The following is a 20557-nucleotide window of genomic DNA, read 5'->3' on the forward strand; positions in this document are numbered from 1 at the left end:
TTACATTGTTTATAAACAATGAGCAATGTTTCTAAATAAATCATTATTTACGTAAACAATGAATTATTTACGTAAACAATTCATTGTTTAGGGAAAGCAGTTTTCATTATTTAGGGGAATCAAGAATTGACTTCTAAGCTTCATTTTTTTTCTTTGTGTATATACTATAATTCAATACAAGGTATCTCCAAACATTATTTATCAGAAAATGTTCGTAAATTTGTTTATTTTACAAGCTGAAATTGCCGTACGAAAAGAACTGAATGCGAAAACAAACAAAAGGTGAAGGTCATGACCGGGAGTGTTTAGTGTTTGCATTCTCTCCCTGGAAGTTGTTGAAAAAAAGTTTTCCGTCCTAAGTGTTCTGTTCTGTCTCAACAAAAACTGTCTCTTTCCATTTCTCTTACTGCATGATTAAACTTTTTGTTATCTGTAGGTTACACAACACACCACAACTTGGTATGAGCTCTGACGCGATGACGTCACACAGTCGTGTGCAGAGTTGTCCGGCCTTGCCCCATGCATTCCGGCGGAACTCGCGAGAAGGCAACACGCGAAATCTGCACTCTGAATCTCCCGCATTTATCGACATGGTCTCTAGTTGTAGTGTTAAACATTGCCATAACAGACAAGATAGAGATAGGGACAGAAGATTCTTTTCTGTTCTATTGGTTGTCAACGGAAAGGGCAAAGAGACAAGGGATTTGACTGCACGACGCCGGCGAGAATCTGAATGGTTGGCACAGCTTCAGCTGAAGAATTTCAACAGCTAGGAGATCTATTACGTGTGCTCTGATCATTTTGTCAATGGTAAGTACTCATGCTTTTGTTCACCTGCCTTGGTTAGTCTGTGTTTTATGCAAACTGTGTTGTGATGGTAGTGTGCGGACAGTCGGTCAGTCCTGCACCGAGTGCAGTCTATGACTGAGTGAGTCAGTCTTACACAAGTTTACTCTCAGTGTAACAACTTATCATGGTTGCCCAAAACCATGACTTGTGAGAATGCCATATGTGTGAAATACTTGGATTTGATAATCAGAATTTATTTGAACACTAAATGGTCATTGTTGATACAACTTCATAGTTCAGTTTTAAAGGGTAGATCTGTGTCGAGATTTACTCATTCATTTTGTTTGGGGGACCTATTTTTAAAATAACTCCCAATCCATAATTTACAATATATTTGCCTTTAATTTTTTCTGCAGGGCAACCATCTGTGGGAAGTAAACAGTCCGAGCTGGACACCTACTTTGAAACTTGGGTATGGTGCAGGGACACAGCCTGACAGCCAACAAGGACAGTACCAGAGACTCAAGGACTGAAGGAGAGGAAGAAGCTTGTGGGGAGTGAGTCAACTCCTTCTCACCCTAATTTAGCAGAGGATGCTGGTGATGGCGACGGTGAAGGTACTTCCGATACAGCAGAACTGGCTGCTCCTCTTCCCGAGAGAGGTGACTGTGGCGGTACTTATTGCCAGACTGAAACCTATGACAATTTTGCCTGGATTTCTAAAGATGAAGAAAAGCAGCTACGGGATGAACTTAACAGGCTGGTGCTAGAAACTCGGGAACTTAAAGACGAACTTGCCAAGAAAAAAATGACACTTGAATCTTTGAGGGACAATGACGATACTGTACGATATTTTACTGGGATTTCTAATTTCTTCACACTTGTTACATTATTTGATTTTCAATCAATCAATCAATGAGGCTTATATCGCGCATATTCCGTGGGTACAGTTCTAGGCGCTCTGCAGTGATGCCGTGTGAGATGAAATTTTATACGGCCAGTAGATTGCAGCCATTTCGGCGCATATTTACCTTTCACGGCCTATTATTCCAAGTCACACGGGTATAGGTAGACAATTATTAAATGTGCCTAAGCAATTTTGCCAGGAAGGACCCTTTTGTCAATCGTGGGATCTTTAACGTGCACACCCAATGTAGTGTACACGGGGGGGGGGGGGGGGGGTTCGGACACCGAAGAGAGTCTGCACACAAAGTTGACTCTGAAATAAATTTCCGCCGAACCTGGGATCGAACTCACGCTGACAACGGCCAACTGAATACAAATCCAGCACGCTAGCAACTGAGCTATATCCCCGATTTTCTTGCACCACATTTGCCAACACACTCGCGCAGAGCACTGACACAGTTTCAAGCTCTCATTCATGCATATACGCCTTAACACACCTCTGCAACACCTGGCATACATCTTTTCTGTGTCAAGAACATCTGCCAGCAAAGTTTTTCACGAGACTGTGCATATCATGTACCACTACCACAGACTGCAGCCACTTGTTTTCTGGCCAGACAGGCAAAGTATAAAGACAAGTATACCGCCACAGTTCCTTCCCTATCCATGGAACAGAGTAGTGTCCATTATTGACTGTTTTGAAATATATTCATTGAGAGACCCTCCAGTGTTGATGCTATAGCGCTAGTGCACTCACCTGGTCAAACTACAAGCACAACAATACAATTAACCCTTAGGCTGGTTGTCGCGACATATGTCGCGCTACTTTACGTATACTGTCACCTGGTTGTCATGTCACCTGGTTGTCACAACATATGTCGCGCTACTGGCTCAGTCTGTTTGGTCGGTTCCGATTACCTCCCATGGCTGTGAAAACCTATATGACCGTTTTTTGTTATTTTTCTCTCTGTTATTGTTAATTCACCAGTGGCTATGTAACATGTGTTAAAGAATTGCACCAGTGTAATATGGTGCGCCAAATTGATATTACTATCGTTAACTGTTATATAGGGTTTTGAAACTATCGTTAACTGTTATACAGTAGAGTTTCGAAACTATCGTTATCTGTTATATAGAGTTTCAGAGTAGTGTCCATTATTGACTGTTTTGAAATATATTCATTGAGAGACCCTCCAGTGTTGATGCTAGTGCACTCACCTGGTCAAACTACAACACAACAATACAATTAATATGGTGCGCCAAATTGATATTACTATCGTTAACTGTTATGTAGAGTTTCGAAACTATCGTTATCTGTTATATAGAGTTTCAGAAACTCTATATAACAGCTAACGATAGTTTTATCAAAAGCGCGTTGGTATCGTTCCCAAATGGGAAAACCCTGAAATGCCATTGCAAAACTGTCTTTTTGCTATGAAATGTACATTTTAACTAGAAACATAATTTAAAAAACTACAACATTATTTCAGTGATGTTCCTAGGACTGGAGGGCAACAGGACAAAATGTCCTGAATCAAAAAACTAATAGGACATCATGTCCTGACTACAAAAAAACAATAGGACATTCAGATCAAGCGAACCAATCATGGCACCTAACCTTTTTAGATGACTGAGAATAAACTTAAAGGCAAATAAAAACTGAACAGTTCCACATTTATTTTAATATTTTAAATGCAACAGTGTTCAGTAGGGTTACTTTTATACTCACAGACACATGCTTCAGAATGTCATAAGTGATCTTTCACACACACTGACACACACACACACACACACACACACACACACACACACACACACACACACACACACACACACACACACAAACACACACACACTATGCTTCAGAATTAATGTCACAAGTGACAAGTGATCTTTCACACACTTCAGAATGTCACACGTGATCATTTTCAGTGAGCTTGAACAGCTTTCTATCCTCCTTTAACTTCCATCTGCAAACAATGTCAAAAAGGTATTGATCATCCCTCTCCTTCTCCCCCTCTATCTTCTGCTTCAACAACATGTTCTGTGTCTCAGTGAGCAGGCGGTTTCTCTTCGCGGTCAAGATATTGTTCTGGGCACTGAAGCCTCTTTCCACATCAGCTGTATGGACTGGCAAGACGAGTGCGATTTCCGCAAGCTTCATGAGGTGTGGGAAGGCAGCTCTGTGGAACTTAGCAATCAGCTGCCGCAGAGAAACAAAACTGTCCCTGGGGTATCCCTGCGATATGACAGTTTTTTTTTTTAAACTTTCGGCGGCATCTTTGCAGAAATGTGGCGGCGGAAGTAAAGTGTCGCTGTCAAAAGTAGCGAGATTTGTGGCTCTTGTAATATTTTTCGGTCGAGAGTTGCGTCCCTTGTGTTATTGTTCGACCGAGAGTGAAAATTGAAGTTCAAGTAGGCCCCGATTCGAACTCGTTTTAACGGGGTTTGATACTTCAGTTTGTACATATTCTTCTTGCAGTGACCGCTCTAGACGTAATACTATCGGACAATGACTGCTGACTTCGCGATCGGATCGGACATTTGACGGGACAGAGGTGTTTGCAATCGGTCATTTTACAACCTAAATCGGTCTATGACCGATGACCGACGCCTCGGAACATCACTGATTTAATATTTAGTTAGTGACCGTTCTTCTGTTGTCGTCTTCTCAAATCATTGTTGAGTTTGTTTAATATTAGCTTTATCATTTGTACTTTCGGCCGTACTGTTTTCCACGTGTGCGGTTTGAAGACGGTAGGCCTACTGAATATTCGCGGAAAAGACCATGACGCACTACACAAAACAGTGGGTTTTTTTCAAAACAAACACAAAACAACGTGTTTCCCGAGTGACATCCCCCAAGGCGCGTTTTGGAAAACACTGCATGCTTTCGCATCGTGTACCGTTGCCCACTGCATGCATGCCAGCCGTATGTGTACAAACTGACCCGCACACAGCGTGGTAGCTAGAACGGGTCAAGCTGACACTGACCAATATTTCTGTGAAAACAGGAAGCGTCCTAGCTGTAACGAAGATTTGATTACTTGATTAAACGAAGCAGCGAAATGATGGACTTATCAGACGACAGTTAGTTGAATATGATCTACCAGGGATCGCGCTAGCTTTTTAAAAAACGCGTAAGTCATACGCAACGAAACAAAAAAAACGCGTCACGGACCAATATTTTTGCGTACTACAAAAACACATACAGACACAAACAAAACACGCTCGAAAGACTAAGACATTCCTTACCTACATACGGCGAGTTTTCCTGTCGAACTCCGCGCACGCCTGTCGAATAACACCCCTGCTGGCTCCAACCTTCGGGCCTTGCGAGTTTGTTTCCCGCTCTAATACGACTAGACACACTTTCCGCCTTTTGGAAGCGCGAGATGGGAGAGCAGCTAATGTCTGTTTCATTATCCGACAAGACATTATCTGGTACTACCCTCGTTACGTTCGTTTGCGATACTTCGATGCAAAAAGAAACGGACTTTAGTTTTGACGCGCAGATTTCATGTGTGTCGTCACTTCTCGAGCCCTATAGTCAGTTTCAGGATCGGGTGATTATTAAGTCAGAGTAAAAGCGCTGCGTGAAGACAAGAAAAAGTTACAATATTTTTGCGTATGGCTTACGCGGCGCGGCAAAAAAACCGCGTCAACGACTTTTAAAATGCGCCATACGCAAAAATCGTGCGTAAACGCGATCCCTGATCTACTAAATCATGTTGTAGTAATTTAGTGCAAATTCGCTCGAACCAGAGACATGTCTAGAGCTGCTCGAACGAAACGTTCAGCAGCCATTTTGCCGGCATCAAAACATCCGACCACGCCATCGCTATTTTTAGAAACTCTATATGACAGTTAACGATAGTAATATCACTTGCGCGCACCATGCCGCCGTTTTGCGAAACCCTCGTTATCTGTTATTCATAGTTTTAGCAATAGCGCGCACAAACGCGCTATTGATATATTATAACTCTAAATAACAGTTAACGATAGTTTCGAAACTCTATTTAACAGTTAACGATAGTTTTGAAACTCTATATAACAGATAACGATAGTTTCAAAACTCTATATAACAGTTAACGATAGTTTTTGAAATAGAGTTTTGAAACTATCGTTAACTGTTATATAGAGTTTTGAAACTATCGTTATCTGTTATATAGAGTTTCAAAACTCTATTTAACAGTTAACGATAGTTTTGAAACTCTATATAACAGATAACGATAGTTTCGAAACTCTATATATAAGTATAACAGTTAACGATAGTTTTAAAACCCTGTATAACTGTTATTGTGTTAACGATAGTAATACCAATTTTGTGCACCATAAATTAAATACCTAATATCAATTACACCTCAAGGCCATATTTCTTTTATTTCTAAAGGGTGGGGTGGGCTTTCAAGTGACAAGCACATCACTGCAAATAGTGGGTATCTAGACAATATTGTACAAAATGATGTCATTTTGGCCGACAGGGGATTTGACATTAATGAACTAGTGGCTATGAGAGGTGCACAAGTGAAAATCCCTGCCTTTACAAGAGGGAAGAGTCAGCTTACAGCTTATGAGATAGTCAACACGCAAACTAGCTAATCTGAGAATTTATGTTGAGCGAGTTATCGGTATTCTTTGGGGAAAGTACACAATTTTGAACTCTGATATTCTGACTGATCTTTTGTTTGCAAGGGAAGAGGAAGAAGTGGTAACACTGGACAAAATAGTCACTGTATCATCTGGGCTTGTCAATGTTTGCACAGCCTAGTGTTCAAACTGAAGGCATTGTTTAGACTAAAGAATATGTTAATTACACTTACTGTGGTGTCTTGTATCTGATTCTGATGTCTCCCATGAGCAGTAGCAATAGTCTTTCTGTTATTATGTTTTCACTGGACGGAATCTTGAATTTGAAGATAAAGGCATTGTTTAAAGAATGTGTTTTATTGAACTGTGGTGTATTGTATCTGATTCTGATGCAGGTGTCTCACATGAGCAGTAGCAACAGTTTTTCTGTTATGTTTTCACTGGATGGAATCTTGAATTTGAATACACATACATGTATCATGTATATGTGATCTGACCTGCTGCTATTTCCTTCCATTTCAAGAGCAGATTTCACTCTTTCTATCACACACACACACACACACCATTAACATACACTTTGAAATCATTTTGCATAAATGTGACATGTATTGACACAACTGACAAAGGTTGAATTATGCTGATTAACCTCAAAATAGCTCTACACAGGAAACAAGATAAGGAGCATTGCAAAATTAAATGGCCTACACTTGAAATGCGAGCACACATTTAAACTACCAATAGCATGCAACTTCAAGCAACACTGAACATACCACTACCAGTATTGCAGGTATGAAGCCAAAGTGAATGGAAGAACACTTTCACTAAATGTTCAAAATTGAAATAACATACTGTGGGCATGTGAGTCATTAACTATTCATTATGCAGGCCTGGGAATGATACGCCTTTCGTCGTATTTACGACGAAGTCCTTTTCTAATTGTGTAAGAAAAGAGCCTCCGTGTGCCCTTAAAACTCAACATTTATGCTTAAAACGCAACATTTTCCCGTCAGTACGCCCAAACCACTTTTACTCATTCCCAGGCCTGATTATGATAAATAGACCTGTGCGTTTTTTTGCAGAAATAAGTGTGTTCAATTTTGTTGTCATCAAAACAGAACTAGTTGATAATAGAAACTAACTTTCAGTTCCACTGCCAATTTAAACACTGTATTACTTGACTGTACTGATGCAGAACTACGCTGGACCACACACTCTTATTTGTTCCCTAAATCAAGCAGTCAATCCGTGTCACTGGAAACATTGAACAAGGAGAATGAACAATATACCTGGCTGAATAAGTTGATAATCAAACTGCTCATGATTCTTTGTTATTTACAGCAGTGGATGTAAAACGATCACAAAATAATGTCCTGTATGCATCATAATTTATACTGTCTTGTAGCACTTGATTTTGTAGTGTGGTCGGTGATCCTAAACAAAATGTATGCCTACATCTGTGCATGATTTTACTTTAAGAATAAAATGAAACAAGAATGGAACAATTAATGACTTCTCTGTGAGTGTGAACTGTGATTTAAAACATTAAATGCCCTCTTTTCTCTCCCTCTTTACAACTTTACTACTGGCCACTTTCTGTGTGTACAGTCATACATGATGTTTGTTTTCCCACACACATGAGCAAGCGAGTCTGGCATTGTCACTGTTTCTTGCTGCGTTTCACGGCTTGTGTTTGCAGCTGCTCCTGGTTCACATCCACTGCTTGTAGAGGCTCAGCTTCTCTGTCCAGCCAGTTTCCAACTAGCTCTGGAAAAACTGCGAGTCTGAACACTTTCAAAGCTTTCTCCACACACATTGCCCAAAAATCACAGTCAGGCAATACTCAGACAATAACTTTATCCACAGTAGTCCACACCATGAAATCGCAGTAGGAGGAACTGGTCATAACAATCTGGCACTGTACTCGACTAAAGTATTGGTGGTCTTTGCGCAGACAAAGCATCCCCTCACTGTTAGATTCCAAACAGAAATGGCGGTCTGCCACAGCACACTCAACAGCTGACTCTTTGAAGGTGAAGGGACGTGTGTGCAGGTTTCTCCAACTCCGGCCATGCAGGTTTCTCCAACTCTGGCCATGAAGGTACAGTGTGCTGACAGTATGTTGCCATCAGAAGTGGCGATGGTCCAAGGAGAAAGTGCTGATTCATTAAGGCGTTGTGAATGAAGAACCTGAAACATAAATTGAAGATCGCACAAATCAGCATTCAGCTAGGTCAATCGAATGAATATAACTCTAAGACGCACATAATGTCAATGTGCTTTACAACATTAACAATGAAAAGTAAACAACAGATTTTTAACTGAATATGAACATGAAGCTCATTATAATTTAAATATAATATTTTGCAAGCTATTTCAAACTATAAATATATTCAAGACTATCTACAGCTTTTGTCGTAGTCCAGAATACAAACTGAAGCGAAGAATATATCAAAGACAAAGCCTCAACACAATATCCTGAACTGCAACTTACAAGTGAAATCTGCAACACAAGACAGAGAACACTCACGTTCATTCATTATTATATTTATAAACTGAAAGCACATTCTTACCTTTGCAGAAATTACAGAGTTCTGACAGCCATCAGGGCTGTAGCGCTTGACATCCCTCACCCAGCCAGAGACAAAAAGTCGGTAGGAATCCAAACGTTTGTAAGCTTTCAGCAACATGCACTCTATGACTCTTCTTGCCAAGCACAAAATAATTTACGATGTTGATGTAACTCAGCTCTGGCAGATCGTCCGGATTTGCTGACCAGCACCTGGTTGGAATGTCATACGGATCATTCCCGTCACTCTCCAAAATCTTCTGATGGTATCGCCGCCTCTCCTCTGGTAACAATCGCTCAGAATATGTTCGCTTCTTGCCCTGTCGCTGTTTCTCCATCTTGCTTTCAAGGCAAGGGAAGTCACTCCAGGAGGCATTGTTTCCCGTTTTTCAACGGTTCACAGCTGTTTTTACTTTTCTCTTTGAAATGAAACGATGAAAGGAAGAGAAATGGAAAGACAGGCATGTTGTTGGGACATAAACAGAACAGAGAACACAAGGGGAAAATACTGTGTTTCAACAACTTCAAGCAAGAAAATGCAAACACTAAACACTCCCGGCAGAGAAAACCCTTAATTGACCTTGACCTTTGACTGTGTTTGAGATCAGTTATTTTCGTACTCGGCTTGTAAAATAAACAAAATAATATCCAAACAACAGTTATTTTAAGATAAGAGTGTGTGGAGAGACCTTGTATTCAATTATAGTAATCACTGAAAGACATAAAACTTAGTTCAGAAGCGAATCCTAGAAACCCCTAAATAATGGAAAATGTGTTGGCTAAACAATTCATTGTTTACGTAAACAATGAATTGTTTACGTAAATAATTCATTGTTTACGTAAATAATGATTTATTTAGAAACATTGCTGATTGTTTATAAACAATGTATTATAAGTCTAAATAATATATTGTTTACGTAAATAAATCATTATTTACGTAAACAATGAATTGTTTACGTAAATAATTCATTGTTTACGTAAATAATGATTTATTTAGAAACATTGCTGATTGTTTATAAACAATGTAATATAAGTCTAAATAATATATTGTTTACGTAAATAAATCATTATTTACGTAAACAATGAATTATTTACGTAAACAATGAATTGTTTAGGTAAATAATGAATGGTTTACGTAAACAAAAAATTATTTAGAATTGTTTTACATTGTTTATAAACAATTACTTATTTAGCACATGAGCTTCTAAATAATGATTATTTAGCTAAAACTGGTGAAAAAAACATGAAAAAGTATCCAAATAATTATTTGACAAACGGAATGCCATATGATCGTGCATGCATGTTCTTACAGTGTATTATTTTGTCACAGTCACTTTGTCAACTTTAAAAAAATGTTGCGACAGCGATTGGCCCCGAAAATCGACTTTTAACCAAAAATGACGCAATGCTGCGCAGAGTCCACACAATCACATATACAAAAAATGAAAACAATTGACCATGTCATTAGTGCACCGACCTGCAAAATGTACCATCACACCCTTTTGGAAAATTATATCAGAAGAGGTGAAAAGTGATCGTACTTATAAAATTATGCCTTTGCGAGCGCTGAATTTCAAAACCTTTACCCACAAAAGCAGAATGTTTCCCGGTGTTTCGCATGGCGGAATAAAAGTGCCTGCCAAAATGTCACTTTTCTTTATAAAAACAAAATAAAAACAGTGACAGTCTAGTTGTGAATTGTAAAAAGTCAAGTTTACATTCAACTGATTAGACCCTTGATTTGGTTCAGCTTTTTTTTTTTTAATGGAAATATTTCCTTATACGGTCCCGTATTTTTTTAAGAGTATATATATAGCCTATGTCTGGGGCTGGATGTTTTTTGTTTTAATTTTTATTAACATTAATAATAACATGCAGAATGATATTATACCGTGCCAGGTAAGATTTGTTTGGAGCCGGAAGATTTTCAAGATTTGCTCAGGGCAGAAACATCTACTGAGTTTTGATTAGAGCAAGATTCTTTTTCAGGCTCATACAGAGGAACCTTGATCCCTTTAAAGACCCCAAAATTTAAGACTTCCTCTTGTTAAAAACCTTGCTTTTTCACATGTTCCGTTCATAACCTCTGCAAATTAACCTCCATTTTAAGACTCCCTCCTTTTTAAGACCTGATTTTCTCAGATTTTCAGAGGTCTTAAAAGGGGGGGTTCCACTGTATAACAAGCATCTTACACCACTTCCGTCAGTGCCATCCACTGATTAGGAGCAGGAGCAAATTAAATGCTTCTCTAGACAGGCCATAATGATTTTTTCCCACGTTTCGCAAGTCGCCTGAGAGCTGGGACAGTCTGCTCACTTGCCTGTAGTTGCTCAGAGCTGGATCATGGTCTAAACGAATTACATGTCGTTAATTCTGAGAGAAGTCTAGGACCAGGTTGTCTCTTTTTGTGTCACCGTGGGAAAACGTTGTGGTTGCCGCATTGCTTAAAAGCATGGGGTTTATGTCCACCAAAAGAGTGGGATTCCTAGTACGCCGGTGGAGTTCCTGTAGGGGCATTCCCTGTATACAGGGAAGCCCACAGGGTGGAGTTTTTCAAAAAAAACTTGCAAACCATACTCGAATTTCTAAGAAATATAAAAAAAGATCAAAAAACATCCATCGCTAAGCATCACGGCGTGACTTTCAGCGATATCAGTGAAACGCTACAAGAACTACACCCTGTGGTACACGCCGTCGATCCAAATATTCTCAGCACACTCCCCCTAGCATGCTGTTTGCGGAAACGACGCGAGATAAAGGTGAGTCGCATACTAAAACGCATAAACAATGATGATACTTTTCGTCAATTGAGTCACTTGATTTTGATAGCGCTGCTTGCTAATGTACTAAACTAACTTCATGCTTTCATATGTCTACTTCGGATGGCATTTCGAAGAGCACTTACACGATTTGTGCTGTAACAAGTATTATTTTAGTCTATTTTTACCTTTCCCCACGTTTTACTCAGGGCAGCAGTTATTGTGCTTCGATTTGTTTATCCGGGGATATTCTTTAATCTTAAACACTTGCTTTGAACCACCAATGATCATTTCAAAGCTTTCCATCTTTCTATATTGGGACTTTATTGATACACTCCCCCTACCACCTTTGATACGCTCCTCCTATAAGTGATTTCATTTCTTCGTACGATCCCCCGACAGTTTAGGCGGACGTGTTTTGAAAGTGTGTGCTGATCAGCTTGGTTCAGTTTTTACTCAGCTGTTTCAGCTCTTTCTCGATGTACATTTTATGCCTCGTTCCTCCGGCTTCACAATTCTCTGGTTCTTTGTTGGATAGCTTCATTCCTGTATCTGAGCAGTTTGTTTTGAAGATTTTGAAGAACACAGTGCCAAAGTCTTGTGAGCTAGACCCCATCCCCACCAACTTGTTTTATGAAAACCTTGACCTTTTTCTTCCCATCATAACCAACATAATCAACTCTTCTCTCACTTCTGGCACTGTGCCAATGGACTTGAAAACTGCAGTAGTTAAACCTTTGATCAAGAAACCATCTCTGGATAAAAATCAGTTGAAAAACTATAGGCCTGTTTCCAACTTGCCATTCATTTCTAAAATTCTGGAAAAAGTAGTGCTTAGTCAGCTTCTCTCCCACCTTGAAACCAACAACCTCTGCAACCCTCTTCAGTCAGCGTATAGGGCTGGCCACAGCACCGAGACTGTTTTGCTTCGTGTTGTGAATGACATTCTTTCTGCTCTGGATAATGATGACCTATCAGTTCTGCTTCTCTTGGATAACTCAGCTGCGTTCGATACGATCGATCACTCTGTTCTGCTCTCTCGTCTCGAATCTGTTTTTGGCATTCACTCTACCGCTCTTCACTGGTTTAGTTCATATCTACAGGGCCGTAGTCAGTATGTGTCTGTCAATAATCTCTCATCTCCTCCATCTCCTCTCTGTTTCGGCGTTCCCCAGGGATCAGTTCTAGGCCCAGTTTTATTTGTACTATACACCACTCCTCTCTCTGCCGTCATCAAGCAACACGCAGTCAATCACTACCTCTTTGCAGACGACACACAACTCCAACAAGCATGCAAGCCTACAGAAATCCAAGCGGTGACGCACACTCTCCAAAACTGCACTTCAGATATTAAATCATGGATGACAAACAATATGCTCAAGTTAAATGATGACAAGACTGAATTTCTTCTTTTCTCTGGAGCTTCCTGTTCGACCACTTCCCTTCCAGCCTCCATCACAGTAGGTTCTAGTGACATTTCTCTCTCTGATAGTGCTAGGAATCTTGGGTTCATCATGGACTCCCACCTCTCAATGAAACAACACATCAAAAAAGTCTGTCAGACATGTTACTTTGAGATCAGAAGAATAGGTTCCATACTGAGAAAATTTCTCACTGTTGATGCCACTAAAACTCTCGTTACATCCTGCATTCTGTCCAGATTAGATTACTGCAACTCCCTTCTCATAGGCTGCCCTGACTCCACTCTCCAACCCTTGCAAAAAGTACAACACTCTGCTGCACGTCTCATTTTCAGAGCACAGCATCGACAACCCTGCACTCCTCTCATGAAAGAACTTCACTGGCTTCCTGTATCTGAACGTATTAGGTATAAAGCTGCCTGCTTCTGCTACAATATCATCTCTGAATCGGCACCTGCCTATCTTTCTGAACTGGTCTCTCTCTACACTCCCTCTCGCACCCTTCGTTCTTCTGATGATGCTCGACTTCTCTGTCAAGGTCGCTTTAAACGCAAGGCTCATGGCTTCCGCACGTTTTCGTATTATGGACCTCAGTTATGGAATTCACTCCCCTTTCAATTACGTCACTCTCCATCCATTTCATCTTTTAAGTCCAATTTGAAAACTCACTTGTTCCAACAACACTACGGATAGTTCCTTAGTATAGAGTCTGGGGATGTGAGATGTGCATGATGTGTTGTTTGAATCTGACAGTGATTGTATGATTTTTGTATACATGTATTGTTGTCCCGCGCTTTGAACTTTTGATAAGGCGCTTTATAAATGCCCGTTATTATTATTATTATTATAAAACTTCCACTATAACACCTGTACCCAAGAAACCAAACGCAAAAGAACTAAATGATTTTCGCCCTGTGGCACTGACTTCTGTTGTAGCGAAATGTATGGAGAGGCTTGTTTGTAACAAGCTCACTGAGTCTGTGGCAGATCGCATGGACCCCCTTCAGTTCGCATATAGGGCAAAGAGAGGCGTCGAAGATGCTACACTCACGCTTATCAACATGATTGTCAGCCATTTAGATACAGCAGGGAACACGGTTAGAGTTTTTTTTATGGATTTTTCATCAGCCTTTAATACGATTCAGCCCCATATACTTATCCAGAGGTTAGTCCAGTTAGATGTGAACAATAATTTGATTTTCTGGATCAGGGAGTTCCTATGCGATCGGCCACAACGTGTCAGCCTCAGCAACCGTTTGTTTGGTCATTCTGTGCTTTCAGACGAAGTTGTTTTAAACACCGGGGCCCCACAAGGTTGTGTTCTCTCTCCTGTCCTTTTTTCCATTTACACAAACAACATGCTTTTAAATGATCCAGTTCTAGCCCTCATTAAATATGCAGACGACATGGCCCTCGTTGGGCGTCTGAAGGACGACGAAACTTTGTCAAAGTATTTTACCCAAGTTGATCTTCTGAATGAATGGTTCAAGTCCAGTTTCTTGCAGTTGAATGTAGGCAAAACAAAAGAAATGATTTTTGGAGGAAAGAGTGATAATTGTGGTCCCCAAAAAGTGAGAATAAGCGACAAGGAAGTTGAACTTGTGGAAACCTTCAAATATCTTGGGGTTTCAATTGACAATAAGCTGACTTTTAGTGATCATGTTCATGCTGTTTATAAGAAAGCTCAGCAGCGACTTTTTCTTCTCAGAAAGCTTAAGTATTTTAATGTCAATCAAAGTGTTATGGAACTTGTGTATCGCAGTTTGATTGAAAGCATACTGACTTTTAACATTGTGACATGGTATGGTACCACAAATGTTAAAAACAAAGCTAAACTCCACCGCATTGTTGCGACGGCTAGCAAGCTTGTTGGGCAACCCCAACGACAGCTGACCAGTCTCTACGAAGCTGCCATTAAGCGGAAAGCTCTCAAAATTGTCCGTAATCCGATCCATCCTCTCAACCCCTGTTTCGAAATTCTCCCTTCAGGTAAACGTTATAAGGTCCCTTTGGCACGCAAAAACCAGTTTAAAAAGTCATTCCTGCCTTCTGCAGTCACCATTTTAAATTCTTCTCGCATCACGTAGAGGCTGGTCGGCTGGGAAAAAACAAACAATGTGTACATGTGAAGGTGTGTGGGAAATATTTGTAATGTGATTACTCGGCTGTGAAACCCAACTCCTGTGATATGAGAGGGTAAATTTACATAGTGCAATATCATATTTGATTGTATCCCTTTTATGTTTTATGTTTTATGTGTGTCGTCCTATACAATTGTTGTTATAATCGTTTACAGGCAGACAGGGTGTGCCGAAGAAAAATTTCCATTTTTATGTAATATTTTAATGGACAATAAAGTGCTGTTATTGTTATTGTTTACCATTGCTTTCCGTACAGTTATCGGCTTGGTTAACTCCCTAAGAGAAGGGTATTTCGTGTCGAACTTCAACATAAATACATATTTATATATAAGTAGAGGTTACACAATGGGTCACAGTCGATAGTAACAATATAGGTCGAAGTTCGCAAATCATGAAAAATGCGAGCTTGTAGTATTTAACTGAAGCTCGCATTTTTCATGATCCGCGAACTTCGACCACTATTTTTATTATCTAATGACTGACCGAGACGATGTGTATAACCTCAGTCTACACACACACACTGTGACACACACGGTACACACACACACACACACACACACACACACACACACACACACACACACACACAACTGATTTAGCAATGTTTGTCTATATTTTCCTGAGTTATTAATCGGTACGGACTGGGTTTTTTTTTTGTACAGATGGAGCTGTCAGCAGTGACTTTAGACAGCTTTTTGGATGTTACCCAATAAGAAGTGGTCACAACGAAGCCTTTGATGACGTCAACACCCATGAAAACTGCGGGAAGTTTGTTTGGAGTTGTGCCCAGAGTGTGGGAAAAGCTAGAAGCACAAAGGGACGTTAGAAGACCACAGGAGAGATGTTCATGGTTGCGGCAGTGGACCCAGATATAAATGTTCTGTTTGTGAGAAGGCATTTATGAAAGCATGTGATTATGAGTCTCGTGTGAATGGGCATTCAAGAGCAAAACCACACAGCTGTCAAGTATGCAACAGAAAATGTGCACATAGACGCTCTCTTCAGAGGCATGTGTGTAAAGGTGCCGAAAAAGCCTTTGCTTGTACCACATGTGCAAAGTCATTTGCAAAATTGGCGTATCTTCGTCAACATCAACATGTTCACGATGATGCTAAAAAGTATACATTTGACTCATGTCAGAAACGATACAAGCAAAGATCAGCATTGAGGTACCATAAAAAGGTACATCACAGCCTTCAAGCTACAGAGTAAAGCTATGGATGCGCACGCGCGCACTCACACTCACACACACTTGCATACAAAAGAAAGGCCAAAGTATTGAATTGTTTTCATCAAACTTATCATCTTTATTTACTTCTTTCCCGACGAATTTTGTTGTTGATACCTTGTTTGTTTTGAAACTTTGTGGAGGACACACATACATGGTTACATTTAAAAACCCGCATCTGTAAACATAAAATAAAGTATTCAAATCACCTTCGAACTTTGTTGGAAGTGAATGAGAGAGAAAGACAAAAAAATTGTGGGCTAACGTTTATTCATATATTTACAATGAAAATCTCGACCTTAATGTGTTTAAGTGAAAACCAAATTACAAATACAAAATTATGCGTGCATGACTCGAAGCAGAAACAAAGGGGTGAAATACTTCTGTGACCCCACCTAGGTAAAGTGTACTAGAGTGCAAACAAAGTTTGATGTTTGAATGATGATACAGTGCAGATTATGTTGATATTCAGGCACAGAAAAGCAAAGTTAACTATTCAACCAGATGTCTGTTATTTGATAAACGAGTACGGCATAGGTTGACATGGTTGCAGCTTGCTCAATAACAGCTAATTTTCCCAAATTCGTATTTATTTATCTTCGGGGGAGTGTACAAAGGCTTATAGGGGGAACGTACTAAATATAAGCACAAAAACAGAATATCGGGGGAGCGTGTCAAATACAAGTCAAAAAAGTGATTTACTTCACGAATAACTCTTTAGTGCTGTTATGCCGTTGGTAAACAAATTTAGCCTATTGAAACACAATTGAACACAGAATAAATGTATACTAGCTGTACAACCACATCAAGCTTCGTTTGTCCATATTTTATGTTTTAAGTGGAATATTCGTCGGAAAACACAACTTTGATGCACATACTGTTTATTTTCTCTTCAATTGAACGTAAAATTGGCATTATAAAACAGTCAGGGCTTAGATATAACCTTTGATAAGCAGATGCGACTAAACAATCAACATCCTAACTTTGTTAAGATACCTTTTATTTAATTTTTCATAAGACATACCCGATGAGGCACGCATCGCAGCTTCTTCTTCTTCTTCTTCTGCGTTCGTGGGCTGAAACTCCCATGTACACTCGTGTTTTTTGCACGAGTGGAATTTTACGTGTATGACCGTTTTTTACCCCACCATTTAGGCAGCCATACGCCGTTTTCGGAGGAAGCATGCTGGGTATTTTCGTGTTTCTATACTGACCCACCGAACTCTGAAGTTACAGGATCTTTTTCGTGCGCACTTGGTCTTGTGCTTGCGTGTACACACGGGGGTGTTCGGACACCCAGGAGAGTCTGCACACAAAGTTGACTCTGAGAAATAAATCTCTCGCCGAACGTGGGGACGAACTCACGCTGACAGCGGCCAACTGGATACAAATCCAGCGCGCTACCGACTGAGCTACATCCCCGCCCTACGCATCGCAGCGACGAACAGGAAGCTAGGGGGAGCGTATGAAGAATATTTGGATCGACGGCGTGTGGTATTCCCTGTTTATTCCCCCCTCTGCTTCTTTACCTCTGTAAACTTGTAGGGGTAGTTATTTTTCGATAATGAACCAGCAACCAAACAAATAACGACCCAGCAACAGCCTGAATCCTCGATAGTGCAATGGGTTGAGAAGCTGTTCTGTTTCGGTACTACTTTTTGCGACTGAAAAGTTCCGAACGCTCTAATGTACGAAGTATACATCTCTGGAGCAAACAATACAAACATACCGCATTTAAATTAACAACTACAGGCCTGAACACATGAATCTCCATATAAAATCCATGAGTTCGGTTGTTTTCTGAATCTAGATCAGACGTTCATCACAAGCAATTTCCCAAGGCAAGTAACTCATACTTTGTCTAGCGACAAGAGTAGTTCCCCTTCTTTTCACTCAGTTTCTTCGACAACAGACTGCAATCCGACGGTCAGTTTTCAACAATATTTCATTTAATAAACAGATCACACGGAACCAAATACACACATCTCATCAATTTAAACAACATAAAGCGGTTTCATACACTATTTTCCCCAGAAAACTTAACTTCATACAGTTTTTAACGTTGGAACACGGGTGCAAAAGTTCGTCTGCTAGTTCCATTTGACGAAAGAACATTATCCTAACCGATACCAAAACATATACAGAACACACAATATCTGCCTTTGCCGCCACAGCAGAATAACAGCATATCTGTGTACTTGATTTTAGCCCAAAATAGGAAAACTGACAAGAAGTGTTAACAGAATGGAATGATTTGCACGGAACTATACAACCGCGCATTAATCGATCGCCTGCGCAGGTTGACTGGTTGAGAGAATAGGATTCGATCAAACTTTCGCAAAAAAACTCCTCTTTTCTTTGAATAACTGAAGAAAGGAGGAATAAAGAGGTTACACACCTCGTCTCAGTGATTATAAAAAATAATGGTCTCAGTTCGCGGTCATGAAAAAGCTCGCTAAAGCTCGCATTTTTCATGATCCGCTAACTTCGACCATTATTTTTAATAATCACTGAGACTCGGCATGTAACCTCTACATACAGGGAATCCCCCTACAGGAACTCCACCTACAGGGAATACCACTCTTTTGGTCGACATAGACACCATCAGCCTTATGGGTTGTATGTTCTGTTTTGGTTGTGTAAAGCATAACCACAAAAGTGCATGAAAAACTCCACTTTTTGACATGAGTTACCAATTATTGCGATATTTATTCACTATAGCAGTCAGACTCAGGGGCGGATCTGGGGGGGTGCAATGGGTGCAATTTGCGGGACAAAAAAAAAAAAAAAAAAAAAAAGAAGAAAAAAAAAAAGAAGAAAAAAAAAAAGAAGAAAAATGTATCACCTGAAAATAGCACTTTACACGCTCAGATTGCACCAGATTGCACAATTTTGCTTCCTTTTTAAAAAAAAAATTCTGGGGGGGCATGCCCCCGGACCCCCCTAGCATGCTCGGCGCTTCACGCCATCGGTTCGGCACTTCGCGCCTTCGCTGATAAGATACAAAAAACAAAACAAAAAAGAACTTTGCACCCCCCCCTTTCAAAACCCAGATCCGCCCCTGCAGACTGCTATAGACTCAGTCTGTGCGAGGTAATTCCCAAGGCATTTGAGAACTTGAAAAAAAAAAAAAAGTACCAGGGGGCTCTGCGTAACAAACCTACTGTTGTGAGCGATCTTCGACCACTGCAGACACTTGCTCCCTCAGAGCTGCAACAATACCGTCGCAGAGCTTTTCTCCCATGGAATGTCTTCCACACCCTGACATTCCCTGGTGTCGAGGCTGATATCAAATTGTGTGGCTCAACTTACCTGCCTTATAATTTGACAAATGAGTGCATTTCTGACCTGGGAACCCCTGTTTTGCTCTTGGAGTATTCTTGTAAAGAAAAGCAGTCTACGAATTTTTCTCGTCGTATTTATTTTCTCTCTCCACTGACCGTACTGATCATAGTGTGGACAATCAAGCGTACAACAAAATACGGCGAAATCGTATGGGTTCCCAGGTAAGATTTCTGATCATTATGTAATAGTCTTCTTCTGCGTTCGTGGGCTGAAACTCCCACGTACACTCGTGTTTTTTGCACGAGTGGAATTTTACGTGTATGACCGTTTTTTACCCCGCCATTTAGGCAGCCATACGCCGTTTTCGGAGGAAGCATGCTGGGTATTTTCGTGTTTCTATAACCCACCGAACTCTCACATGGACTACAGGATCTTTTTCGTGCGTACTTGGTCTTGTGCTTGCGTGTACACACGGGGGTGTTCGGACACCCAGGAGAGTCTGCACACAAAGTTGACTCTGAGAAATAAATCTCTCGCCGAACGTGGGGACGAACTCACGCTGACAGCGGCCAACTGGATACAAATCCAGCGCGCTACCGACTGAGCTACATCCCCCCCCATATGTAATGGTAATTTTACATTGTTTTTTTTTTCAGTATCTTTAAAAAAAACTATGAAATAAGATTAAAAGAAGTCAGACATAAAACAGCGTTAATTCAGGCTCCCACTTACATGCATTTTGACATTGTTTAGGTCACTCAGTAAAAGAATTTTTTCCGCAGACACCTACATGAGACCTCCCAGTATCTTTACTAACTCAACATTGTCAGCAACAGCTGTAAAGTTAGTATATTTCAACTTCTGCACAGAA

The 20557-nt window shown here is 40.3% G+C and overlaps 1 long non-coding RNA gene across 1 annotated transcript; it reads left to right on the forward strand.

Moving 5' to 3' along the window:
• On the forward strand, positions 1 to 3273 carry LOC138983753 (uncharacterized). Its single transcript, XR_011461249.1, has 2 exons — positions 1 to 810; positions 1206 to 3273. It is a non-coding gene; the product is annotated as an uncharacterized lncRNA (long non-coding RNA).
• The last annotated feature ends 17284 nt before the right edge of the window (positions 3274 to 20557 follow it).

The sequence above is a fragment of the Littorina saxatilis genome, linkage group LG13 (assembly GCF_037325665.1).
Source record: "Littorina saxatilis isolate snail1 linkage group LG13, US_GU_Lsax_2.0, whole genome shotgun sequence".
Lineage (NCBI taxonomy): Eukaryota > Metazoa > Mollusca > Gastropoda > Littorinimorpha > Littorinidae > Littorina > Littorina saxatilis.